General features: G+C 44.1%; 1 protein-coding gene across 11 annotated transcripts in view; it reads right to left on the bottom strand.

Moving 5' to 3' along the window:
* Positions 1 to 14,207, bottom strand: part of LOC147638442 (uncharacterized) — a 184,067-nt gene that overhangs the window by 44,376 nt on the left and 125,484 nt on the right. The window lies entirely within an intron of this gene.

Here is a 14,207-nt window from a genome sequence, read left to right as displayed (position 1 = left end):
CTCCTTTATCTGGGTTTCTCTTCATGGTGGTCTGCTGGTCACCAATCAATGGAGGTCAGTTACTGGTGCTTGCCCAGCATGCCCTAGATGTGGAGGAGTTTCGGAGTCAGTTTATCATTGTTTATGGGAATGCAGGGAAGCACAGAGGGTTTGGTTTGCGATTGCACCTCTCTTTGGTAGGATTAAGAGGGATGCTATTATTTCTTTTGGTTCTATCATTTGGTTGACACAGTTTGGGCCTGAGCTGAGATTCGAGGGGACAGACAGGAGCTTGTCCATTATGGTTAGGCAAGGAGTTGCTCGACAGTGTTGTCTTCAGGATTTGCCACTTTCACACTTTGTCACTCCGGCACAGAGGTTAGACAGTTCTTGGGAGATTATTGCTAGCATCTCAGCCAGGAATATCTGGAAGGCTAGATGCACCGAGGCTATTGAGGGTACTCCCGTTCTTGTTTCTCAGTGTCTTTGTAGGATTTGGAGTGATATTATTCACACCATCATGGCTACCTAGGGCAAAATCCAGGGATCTTCGAGGGCTCCAAAGAGGAAGCCCGGCCAGTTTATGAGAGAGTGGGACATTGGTATCTTTTTCACGTCCTCTCATTCGGGACCCTATTGGCAGCACAGGGCTCCTGATTGGTTGAGATCTCCACCATTCTTGGTGTGAAATCTCCATTTTGTAAAATTTTTTCATACTTAATAGAAGTCTCCTTTCTGAAAAAAAAAATGGGCATACCTTCATCCTCTACCTACTACTCTAGGAGAATCTATATGGTTCTTATTACATTCCAGGAAAGAGACTCCTATTAAGTATGAAAATGTATACATTGTAGAAGAGGGAGATTTCAAACCAAACAAGGGGGAAATCTCAACCAATTAGGTGCCTTGTGCTGCCAACAAGGTCCCATACGAGTGGCAGTGAAAAAGATGCCATGATCCCACTCTCTCGTAAATTGGCCGCGTTTTCTCTCCGCAGGCCTTGAAGATCCTTGGCAGAGATGATCGCTTCTAGATCTCTCATTTTGTACGACAGGGAAGCCCCTTAGCGTCCTTGTGATATCTCATTGTTTCCCAAGCTATGAGCATCTTCCTTCGCTTCACTACTGCAGTTTCTAGTTTGAGTCTGCCCTTGCGCAGTGAGGACAAGCTTTTGGACTCTGACTCTAAGCTTGCTGATGATACTGCTATATTCCTTGTGGCCTTACACATATGTTCATGTACCTTACAAATTGCATTGGAGGAGTTTTGCCTAGCTGCAAGGGCTCTCATTAATTGCATAAGTGTATTGGCTTTTGGATTAGTGACTCACAAAGAGTCAGCTAGGGTGCACAGCTCAGATTTACTTGGAATGATAGAGGCTGTTCTGCCAGATATTTAGGGTGTCAACTTGGGGTTGATATATTGCTTGCACAACAGTTTGCCCTAGTACTTCTGAGCATAAGGAAGAAAGTTCTCCATTGGAGTTCTAGGAGATTGGATCTAGCCTCCACAGCCTTGGTGGTTAACCAAGTACTGCTTGTCTCAGCTAGACTAATCTTGACAACTAGGCGAGAGTTTCTTGGGAGATTGTTATATGCCCCAGGCAGACAGGGGGGCTGAATATTGTATATCTGGATATACAGTGCAGAGCATTGCTTTGCAAGTTACCGGTATGGAAGAAAGCCCCTAACAACAAGTTTACATTGCACCTCAGGGTCAATGATATTCAATCCCCCTTCCTGCTTAGGCCTGATAATGGTTTCCCAAGCAACTCTGGCCTTGGTGTTTGCATTTCCATCAAGCCCTCACCAAAGAAAGTTCCGAATAAGGCGACGAAGCTGGCCAATGCAGCCCTTATGAAAAATCCAGCATGAAGTTTGCTTTTAATGCTTAAGAGCACTGGAGCAAACTGTTGTGCAGGGGAGATGTCAACGCACACCTGACAACCAAGGTTTCTGGCAGAGCATCCTCTCTCAATCCAAGTAAAACCAACATCTGTACCCCAATCTGCAAGAGGAGAATCACTGATCCAAAAACCAACTAATCTATGCCAATTGATAGTAGCTCCTGCTGCCAAACAAAAGGCCTACAAGGCTGTCCGAAAAGCACATAAACAAGCATGTGAAGCCTCAAGGAACAACGCCGTATCATCTGCTAACTCAGAGTCCAAAAACTCTTCCTCCGTGCATAAAGGAAGCCTGAGACCCACAACACCAAGGGCAGCCCGAACAAACCTGCTCATAGCCTCAGCTACAATGAGGTACAATAAAGCGGCGAGGGGACAGCCCTGCCTCACCGAACGGGAAATTTAAAAACGCTTGCCGTGCCCCCCACAAGCTTAAACATTGCTATGAGCCTCCCTGTATAGGCAGGACACACCTCTGATCCAGTTTTGGGAAAACCCCATATGTGCCATAGTGCCCTCCAAAAAATCCCAATCCACTCTGTCATAAGCTTTTTCAAAATCAAGCAAAAGAATGGCAAGAGGCTGCTGACTAGACTTTGCCCACTCGACAGCTTCCCAGAAAGAAAAGATGTTATCAAATATGCTCCTTCCTTGGAGGAACCCATTCTGTGTATCATGGATAGTCCTTTCAAGAATTGGTTGCAACCTTATACTCAAGGCTTTAGCTAAGATCTTATATGCAGATCCAAGGAGAGTGATGGGCCTCCATTGCTTGATGTTAGTCTTGTCCCCACTCTTGGGGATAAGGTGAATCACCCCTCCGTGAGCTATGGCGGCATCATACCTGACAGCCACATTTCCTGAAGGGCAACAGTGATAGCATCTCCAATATAATCCCAAAAAAGAATAAAGAAGGCGGGAGAAAGACCATCATCCCCTGGGCATGAACCACTGGAAAGAGCACGCAGTGCATGAAGGAATTCATCCTTCAAGAGAAAGGGGCATCCAGGGAAGAACACATAGCATCTGTAATGAGCTTGGGCATGCACTCCCAAACTTTCTACCGTGTGACATCTCTCGGAGGAGAGGGCACCTTTGCACTCAACAAAGACCGATAAAAATCTGAAGCAATACCCCTTATCTTATCAGGCTCAATCTGAACCTCACCCTGTGAATCCTGCAAATACCTCACAAAATCCCTGCTATGGGAAGGCCTATGCACTGAAAAAAACTCTTTGTTGCATCGGCCACCCATCTAAGTCCAAAAAGTCTCGTTCGCATGAAACGCGAACTCAGCCCTCCTGTCCATGGCCAAGTGCAGCTCTGCTCTAATTGTGGTCAAGAGGTCTATAATCCAAGATGCATGTGGATGCTTTTCATGTTCCCTCTGAAGAGCAGCAATCCTACGCATAATAGCTCTCTCCTTGTCCAGAGCCTCCTTCTTCTTGTACAAGGCAGCGCTATGATAATGATGGTTGGTCCTCTCAAGAGCCAGCGCAAGTTTAACATCATTAGCATGTAGGTATCATTAGCATCATTAGCATGTAGGTAGACATGGGTATGAGTACAAGGAGTACTTGCAGCCCTACACTATGCCATGGGCAGCCCATGCAACAGCCCATCTAAGCTGTAAGGCCTAGTCGGCTGGCCCTAGCAGTAGATGGAACAAGTCGACAGCTGTTAATAGGCAGCAGCTAGGTGTAGTAAACCTGGCCGACAGCACCATTAGGGCAGTAGAACTGTGCACAGCATTAAATGCTGTTTTCGCAGCCTTAAATGCTTATTTTAGCATTTTTTGTCCAGTAAGAACTGGCCGATCAGCAGCCCAATACATATAAAAAATGGCCCCTAATTCTCAGCCATAAATCATTCATCATAATCAAGTCATCAAGCCAAAATCCAGGCATCAAGTCAACATTCACTCTCCTTCCTCTCCAAGCAATCATTGAAGTCCTCTTCCGCAATCGGCCCAGCATATGTGCAGTCCTACAACTATCCTGGACTTGCATAAGTGGCCTAGAAGAGTCTTCTACAACGCCCTTGGATTGGTGGATTCTCAGCCGACATACGGTCTTCCTCATCCTTGCATTCGGCAGTCATAGATCTTGTACATCCGTTCTCCAAAGAAGTAATATAAGAAAATACTCCGGCTTGCAGGGGGGCCCCTTCAGTGGGTATTTGGGACCCAATACTGTGTCGTTAACTTTCTCTTCTCTCTCTCTCTCTCTCTCTCTCTCTTTTTTTTTTTTCGTGAAATGGTGTTTTATATTATATGTAAAATGTACATCAGCCACATGGCTCACACAGAACCTATGGCCCCAAACAAAACCCCCACAAAAGATCCTCTAAAGGATCATGACCATGCAAACCTGTACACTAATAAGAAAGCCTCCTAGCCAAATAAGCATCCCAGATAGAAGCATCAAAGATGAGCCAGCCGAGCCGCCGTAGACCATAAGGAAATAACATCTGCATCCAGTAGCTGAGCTGAGAGAAGAGAAGAAAACTGCCAAAGCAGCAAACCGCGGATACGTAGAATGTGCCCATGTATTCCAGACAAGGAATCAAAAATGAACCCATTCCGTGTAGTCCAAATATGCCAAAGTCCTGTCCATCTAAGGAAATGGAATATCACAAGGTGGCTGTCTGAAGTAATGACTTGAGGACAAATCCCAAATATCCACTGATGAGCCGAAACAGTAGACCTCTCTACTGCCTCCCAAACGCGAGAGACAAAAGACCAAATCTGACGGGCCACTGGACAACTCATGAACAGATACATAACTGTTTCTCTCTCTCTCTCTCTCTCTCTCTACTCCTCTCACCTCCATAGCGTACCCCCCCCCCCTCACTGTATCCCACATGATATTGTATCCCCTCACTGTACTCCACTCACCTCCATAGCGTACCCCCCCCCCCCCCCCCCCCCCTCACTATATTCACACCCTATAAGGGTTTATGTTTACCTTCCAGTTCCAGTTTCATTTTCTAGGTGCCAGTAGTATCATCTTTATTTTTCATTTTCTGGTTTTTTATCCAGACATTGTATCAGATCCACCATGATGTAACTTTTTGGTCTCATAGGTCATTATGGCCTTTTGAAGATGTTAATATACCATTTCATTTCTCTCAATGGATGGTAAAGATCTCACAAAAATAAAGGTTTAAAGAAGGCTATATTGTGTGTTACCACGGTCAACATCAGTGCATGTAACATTGGTATTAGAGCATCAAGTTGGTGACCCAACTCAGCTACCTAAAGAATTGAGAATGACTGGTGGATGGTAATACTCCGGTCCAGAAAAACCATCCAAGCCTCCATCATGTCGGTAGAGACATCTCATCAAGAAGAAAGCTAGCAGGAAGTTGTGGAGGTACAAAGCCTCCAAAGCGACACACCCAAAGAAAGTACACTTCCGCCAAGCACAAAAGAGATCTTGAGAATAATGATGGAGAAAATAAATTCATTGAAGGTGTGGCTTGCAACAGAAAAAGAGAAGCCCAAAGAAAGAAGTCTCCCAGATATGGCAAAAATTTCTTTGGTTTGGAGGAACAAAAAAGAAAAGATGACGAAAGATGTGACGAAGCAAGAAGAAAAGCTGAAGAAGAACATAGACATGCGGAGGAAGAAAGGGATAAGGAAGCCACATGCAAGTATGAGGAAGACTAGTGCCGTTGGGAAGAAGTTGACCGAGAGTTCCAACAAAGAGTCAAGTGGGAGGCTATGCAAATCGAACATTAGCAAAATGATGGCACAAATTATGGCATCCATCCCCAGGATGGCTCCAAATCCATCGTCCTCCACCACTGCCCCAAGTTCCAACCACCACCATCATCTGAACTTCACCAAACTTTAGGAAGTAGAGCGACCATGATGTTGTTACTCAGTTTAAAGCACACTTTCCTTTAGCTAAAATCACAGATCCACAAGACAAAGTCCATGTGGCAGCACCTCAACACACTCGAGGTGTTACTTGGTGGCAGCAATGGTCTCAACTTCAACCAGACCCCTTAACAAGCCAATATTAGTTTGATTGGGCTACTTTTCTTTTCCAAACAGTGTATCAGATGTCACATGGTTGTAACTTTGGTCTCATAGGTCACTTTGGCCTTTTGAAGACGTTAATATAACATTTCATTTCATTTCTTTTGGCCATCAGGGCACCGACTATGCTTCCAGGGAGTCACCACTGAATAGAGCAGTTATCTTATGTCGTGCTCGTCGGCCACGCCCACCAAGATCCCAACCACGACATCCTCACCATCGCCAAATCAGAGCCATTATTGCTCGGCATCAGAGGTGCCTACCTCGCTTCTACGACCTCTCCATTCTAGACAGCCCCATGGCGGAGATACTTGATCTAAGGAGAGGACAACACTTCAACTGATCAACATACATGGATCTACCTGAAATACATTTTTCAGTATTTTCCAGTATTTTCTACTTAGTATCATCTCGGAGTCTTACACTTATGTTCTTATAATGGATGACAGGCTGAATGATAGCCACTTTAGAGTACTAGAGTTATGGCATAGTTATAGTGCCAGCTCATGTAGTTAGGCTCACACTATGGTATAGTAGGAGAGTAATTTCCCTTATAGTATGTACTCATCTTTTTATGTCAATGGTTAAAGAGAAGAGAAGAAGATAGAAGAAAATTCAGCCATTCATCTCTCTTTTGTTTCTTGCTCTCTCTTGTGTGTGTGTGATTGCTTATGAGGAATTCAATCTCTCCCTCTCTCCTGCATTCTCTTGTGTGTGTGTGATTGCTTATGAGGAATTCAATCTCTCCCTCTCTCCTGCATTCTCTTTACGAATGTCAAAGGGAGGTTTATAATTTTTCCCTACCATATTCATAGTTTATTTTATTCCTAGTTTACTATATTCAAAGGGAGGTTTACAATTTTTCTGTAACATATTCATAGTTTACTTTATTCCTAGTCTACTATGTTCAAAGTCTACTTTATATTGTGGTCCAAATACACATAAAATTATATGCATGTACATGATCCCAAAAATTATCTTAAAAGAGAGGCATAGATTCTATTACAAGAGCATAACCCTCACTTGGGATGTAAAAATATTAAAAATCACTTGTCCATCTCCAAGATTTAATGAGAAGTGTCGTTCATCATCTTGGTTTGAGCCTTCCTCACAAGAGATTATTTTACAAGGTAAGCTATGAGAGATATTATAAATTCTCACACTCTTATTGATGAGAGTGGCTTTGACACCAATTACATGCCTCATGGTTAAGGTCAACAAAGCATGGCAAGTACTACATGAGATGGTAATGAGGGGGTATCTTATCAAAGTTGTCGTGCGACAATGTGGGCACCAAATATGCAATCGCTTTTCGAAGCGAACACAATATCTCCCACATTGATACTGTTACCTTAATATACCAATTTGACAAGCATGCTTGTTAGGTTGGAAATTCTCCTTTTCTTCTAAAAACACTAACATGTTGTGAGGCTCTGCTGCCTTTCCTTGGCCAACAAGCCTTGTTTGTGTTACATGTGCTTGGGTTTGTTGAATGCTTCCTCTTATTGGCATATCAATCTCTTTTGAAGTAATAGAGATGGAAAGGCTTTCCTTGGATGGACAACCACATTCTTTTGAGCTCAATCCCTCTTTTATTAGCTTTTCCACCTCTATGGCACATATAATTAATGACCATCTTTGATGGACCATGAATTTTTCTTGAACAAAACTCACAAGCCTAACTTTGTGCTTAATCATTATCTCCATAAAAGCACTCTCCACATGAGCCTTACCTATACTTACTCTTTTTAGGAGAAGCCTTTTTAGGTTTTTTTTGGGAGGAAATAATGGATAACCACCACAATGGACTTGTTTATTGGCTCTCTTACAATAATCAAAGCATTGACGAAATCCGTCACATAAAATATAGGAATTATATGTTTTCTAATGTACACCATATAGATTTGATCGTTTCAAGAGTTTCATCTATCCCTTTGTGATATTTAGCCTCCTTGTTATTATGACATGCTTTGACAATGCTTTCCCACACTCTTCAATGCATGAAATTCTTAACTTTGGTGAGGACTTTGAGCAAAGGCAACCGTAACCATCCTCATTCTCTCCCAAACAAGGATTATCTTTCATTATTCTCCACTTCTTTTAAATCTAGCATCCCTCTAGTGTCACAAGACTTCAAAGTCTCTAATTCCATTGAAATATCCCCTTGTATTTCTTCTTTAATTAATTCATAACTCTATCAAAATTTTAAAAAATGGAGATACATAATGGAATCGATTGATTGAAGTAATGCTACTATTATTGCCTTCTATTTCATTGAAGCTGTGTTGAAAATGCTCATCTACATTTTCATCATCACTTGTCTTGTGTCACAATGAGAGCACTCCTCAAAGTCAAAGTCACTTGGGCTATCTTCGATTCAATCCAGAGAGGGAGAGACACCTACAGAGGCAGATTACAGACTTCTTTCGACTAGAGATTGAGCAGTCAGGCCAGCAGGCATTGCAGCTAGCCCCAGAGTATAGCCGCACCAGAGGTACACTGATTGATCGGGCTATAGAGTTGGGGCGGTCCAGGCGCCCCAAGATGAGAGACCCATCTCGACACCGGCGGAGACTACAACAGAGGATCAGGACCATACTAGCACGGCATGGGAGACGTCCAGTGAGAGTACTCACCATGGAGGACATTGAGGATATCCGCCATCGACTGATGAGAGACATCTTTGGATAGTGATGTATATGATGCTTAACTTTGTTGGTGGAGTTTTCCTTCCCACATGTTATCCATTAGGAGCTCCTAGTACCTTACTTTTCCTCATAGTTGTTGTTTCAGTTTCAGTTAGTTGTTTAGTTGTTTTAGCTTTTCTTACACAGACATTGTATCAAATCCACCAATTGTTGTAACCTTTTTGGTCTCATAGGTCATTTTGGCCTTTTGAGGACGTTAATATATCATCTCTCTTTTTTTTTTCGTAAAATGGTGTTTTATATTATATGTAAGAAAGTACATCAGCCACTTGGCTCACACAGAACCTATGGCCCAAAAAACCCCCCCACAAAAGATCCTCTAAAGGATTATGACCATGCAAACCTGTACACTAATAAGAAAGCCTCCTAACCAAATAAGCATCCCAGATAAAAGCATCAAAGATGAGCCAGCCGAGCCGCCGTAGACCATAACGAAATAACATCTGCATCTAGTAGCTGAGCTGAGAGAAGAGAAGAAAACTGCCAAAGCAGCAAAACGCGGATACGTAGAATGTGCCCATGTATTCCAGACAAGGAATCAAAGATGAACCCATTCCGTGTAGTCCAAATATGCCAAAGTCCTGTCCATCTAAGGAAATGGAATATCACAAGGTGACTGTCGGAAGTAATGACTTGAGGACAAATCCCAAATATCCACTGATGAGCCGAAATAGTAGACCTCTCTACTGCCTCCCAAACGCGAGAGACAAAAGACCCAATCTGACGGGCCACTGGACAACTCATGAACAGATGCATAACTATTTCAGTGCATGTCGTGCAGAAGAAGCAAGAGGCCAATGTAATTTTACGACGGCTGAGCTGATCCCGTGTAGGTAACCCTCCCACCAACATCCTCCAAATGAAAACCTTACCTTGGTAAAGGAGTTTAGACTGCCAACCACGCATAAGAGTTTTCTGCCACCATGATTTAGACTTGTGCAATCCCCACACCTTATTGGCCTTGGCTGAAACCCAATCTTTCTCTGATACGAGCTTATGATAGACCTGGTTAGCAGAAAGTGATATCAAGTCACCAGATTTACATAGTGCCCAATCAAGCCAAGGCTGATCTGCAGATTGCTGAGGCAATGGAGTAAAAGGCTCAACTGCATGCATGATGTCAACCCATAGTGGCTGAAATGTCCGAGGAACCCTAAAGTGCTGCCGAATACGACGAAACGAATATAGCCTGTTACGACCAGGTATCACAGTATCTCGGATTCTAACCAAGCCTAACCTGACCATGCGGTTGAGTCGTATGCGTGAAGCATCTCTGTCTGGCCAAACAATGACACGCGACTCCACAAAAGTTTTGAACTGCAAAGAGTTCAAAAGTAGTCTTTCATGACCAGGATCCCACCGAGCCAAATGTGAGATGAGCGAATACGGACAGGATGAGCCGCATTCACAATGTCCCACCATGAAGCCTGCACACGTGTCCGTCCATGTGACAATCCCTCCAACTCAATCAAGTCACGAGCCATGAATACCCAAGGCTGCTCCTGCAAACACATATCCTGAAAAAGCGCCCACCTACGTGCCACCATATGCAAGTGGACATCCAGTAAAGCAACCCCACCCATTCTTTTGGGCGTCGTAATGTGATTCCAAGCTATCCATGTTTGACCCATAATATTTCCTTGCCTCTTCCACAGTATAAACCGAATGGGAGCAACCAAACGGAGAAGAGATTTGTGCGTCCAAGGTAGCAAAGGCAAAAAATAGGAAATCATGCTAAGCATAATAACCTGAGCTACCTTAACCCTGACATGTATAGGCCACCCTTGAGCTTTCCAATACATAAATTTATCCGAGATCCGAGCAGAAATCCAAGCAAGAAGCGCTTGGGGGTCCACATCCACACCCACCGGATACCCAAGATGACGAACAATGTCTCCTGTATGCACCACACGGCCTTGCCACCCTAATGCCTCAAGATCAAATTCCGTGCATACAATGAGGGCTGATTTTGTTGAATTTATTTTCAGCCCAGAAGCCAATGCAAAATTATTCCAAGCTTCCATTGCTCGATCTATATTGGCTTTTTCGGCCCTGAGAAACATAAAAGTGTCATCCGCAAGGGCTTGAGCAACCAATTGCTTGCCATGAGGGAGATGCAAACCAACCACTTCACCATGCGATGCCATAGCATCTAGGCGAGATAACATAGGATGAGTGGCAATGGCAAAGAAAAGAGGGCTAAGAGGACAGCCCTGCCGGAGAGATTACATAGGATGAGGGAGATGCAAACCAACCACTTCACCATGCGATGCCATAGCATCTAAGCGAGATAACATAGGATGAGTGGCAATGGCAAAGAAAAGAGGGCTAAGAGGATAGCCCTACCGGAGAGAACGGGTGAGAGAAATACCATCCGAAAGTCCTCCATTGAGCATAATCCGCGTGATAGAGCCAGAGCCAAGTAAATGCACCAAATTAGCCATTTTGGGACCAAAGCCCATGGCTGTCATTAACTGAGAAAGAAAAGACCAGCTGACATGATCAAAAGCTTTTTCAAGATCCAACTGCACCATCACAATCTCTTGCTTCTTTGCCTTGGCATAATCCACTCCAATTTGAACATTAAGAATATTATGCAAAATATTCCTGCCATGCACAAATCCATATTGATATGGATGAATAAGAGTAGGAAGCACCTTCTGCAAGCGATTGGCAAAAATCTTTGTAAAGATTTTATACATGATACCCATAAGTGAGATTGGGCGCCATTGAGCCAAAGAAGTAGGCGAAGGGACTTTGGGCAACAAACGAAGTATGCCCAACTTCCAATCTGCAGGCATATATCCCTCATCCCAAACTCTTTGACAAATAAGTGTCAAAGGCTCTGCAAGCTGATCAGCATATTTTCGGAAAAACTCATTTGTCAAACCATCCCAACCAGGGCTCTTTCCCATGGGAAGTTTGGAGAGAACAGCTTCCACTTCCCCTTGAGTAACAGGAGCATCAAGCTGCACCGCCACATCAGGGTCAACTTGATATCGTACTTCAGCAAACAATGACTCCCTTGCAGCCAGGACAGCCGGCGAGAGATCCTCTCGAGGGGCAAGCAAATCTTCATAAAACCTGATGCAATGCTGAATTACCTCAGAAGGTTGAGTAACAAGGTTGCCTTGGGCATCCATCAGCCTAACAATATTCTCACGCATATGTTTTTGATGCAACTTATCATAGAAGCGATGAGATTGACAGTTAGCATCCCGCAAAGCATCAAGACGTGCAAGTAGTTTAAAGCAAACATATTGTGCTTCCTGCACCCTAGATAGCTCCTTTTTCAGCCATTCTATGGCATCCACAACTTCAGCATCCATAGAGTCAGTAAACATGAACGCCTGCAAGCCCTTTAAAAGCGACTCAAGAAGAGCCAAATGCTGTTTTTGTATAGAGGCATTAGCAAGACCATAATGCCGCGCCAATTTCCGAGTGTTGGTAAGGAACACTGGCCAAGCATGATAATCAGCCATGGACACTCTTGTGGAGAAATGTCGTATCAACTGACGCATATAAATATCAAAAACTTCATGCTCCAAAAAAGTGTGATTTAAGCGCAAAGGCAAGCGTCCCAACAAGCCTTTATATGCATCCACAGGATGATAGACCATTTCAAACACAAGCGGCCAATGATCCGAGAAAACCTGTTGCTGATCAACCATCATAGTAAGAACCTCTGGCAAAAAGAGATCTTGATGTAAAATATACATCCTATCCAATCTAGCATAAGTGCCCCGAAACTGTTGTGAGGCATAAGTGTAACCCCTTTCATCTGGATGCAACCAAGACCACATGTCTTGTTTTTAGCGACCTTGCTGCAAAAGCTTCCCACGCCATTCTCTCCAGGCCATCCATTACAGAATGAGGCGACGTGGCTTGCTCCCTGGAGACACACATATTAAAGTCTCCCATCACAAAGCCAGGATGAGAGATTGAAAGAGCACACAAGTCATTCCACAGCAAACGGCGTGCACGAGCATTATTTGGAGCATACACCCCTAACAACCATAAAGGCGTATCATCCCAAACAATCTGTATCACTAGAAATCTTCCATGAACATCTTGAATCACAAGAGAAGGCTGAAACTGCGAACGAACAGCAAACATAACACCTGACTGCGAAGCAGGATGTCCGCTGTAAAAAACATGAAACCCCTTATATACATAGGCTTTGCCAGCCAACTTATGCTGCTTATGTTCAACTGCACACAAAACATCCCAACCATGACAAAAAGTTGTACGCCAAAGCCTGAACTGCTTTTGGCGCGAAGAAATACCCTTTACATTCCATTGTACAATTTTCATAAGCCTTCCCAGAAAAGGAATCAACAAGGCCGTGTACTAGGCCCAGGACAATCTGCCAAATCACGAACCTTTTGAAGCATTGCATTTTTAGACATGGTATTTGTGATCTCAGACTGCCCTTGGAGTTCTCGAGCACGTGCCAAAGGGTAATGACCATCCCATGGCGAGATGACCTCACTCTTCGAACCAAACATAAGAGGCAATTGTTGTTGTGCTTCTTTTGTTAGGCGACTTCTAATAGGATAGCGTTCTACTCTATCCACCCCAAGAGCCCCTGAACCCTGAGAAAGTTGGCCTCCCGGCCTCTCAATCCTGGTCTGTTGTTGGGCACCTGAACCCAAAGGGCAACGAGCATATGTATGTAAGGGCCCCTGATGAGTACGCAAAGGCCCCCGCCAAACAGCATCTGAGAAATCCCCCCGCGGGGCAACAAATCGTGTCTTTTTACCATGTACTTCCACCCATGGCTGCTCAACCTCATTATGAACATCCACATGTACATCCATGTGCTGGGCATCATGTAAAGGAGCATCATGCTCATCTTCCACGGGCAACTGCCCATCAACGATATCCTTAGTAGCAACAACTTGTTCTTTCTTAGGACATTCGGAGACAAAGTGGCCCATCTTACCACATTTGAAACAGTGGCCAGCAAATGTATCCCACCTCAATTCATACATTAAAGGTTGCAGCCCAACCATATTGACACGCAAATGTGTCGGCCTAGGTCTCCCAGTATCCCATAACATGCATAGACGATTTCGGTTTCTAGATGTCATTCGAGGTACCACCAAGACATCACCGATACCTCGCATGAGATCTGGTAAAACACGCCAAAACATTGGTGGGAATTGTTTCACTTCAACCCAAACTGGGCAAGCCTGACGCAACAAATCTTGGTACTCTGCCATAGGCTTCCACGGAACCACATGAACCAACTGCCCATCCAAAAAGAGTGGCACCTGCTCCAAAACTGCCCTACGGGCTTCCGAAGTGCGAAGAAGTATTTCATAAAAGCCTCTCGGACCATCATAGATCTCCTCAAGTGCCTCAGGCGACACCAAGCGGCCCAACCATGCTCTAAGACGAGGCAACAACGGAACTCTCTCTCTCTCTCTCTCTCTCTCTCTCTCTCTCTCAGCATGTGTGCACACGCACCTGCACGTGTGCACATGTGCTTGTAAGTATCCTCCTTAGCCATCTAGAAATTCCAAAGGACATGTGGGAAACATTCAGGGACACCTTACCATGCACT

This window comes from Cibotium barometz, chromosome 5 (assembly GCF_041138505.1).
Source record: "Cibotium barometz isolate CiBa-2024 chromosome 5, ASM4113850v1, whole genome shotgun sequence".
Lineage (NCBI taxonomy): Eukaryota > Viridiplantae > Streptophyta > Polypodiopsida > Cyatheales > Cibotiaceae > Cibotium > Cibotium barometz.
This window is presented reverse-complemented; position numbering and strand designations above follow the sequence as displayed.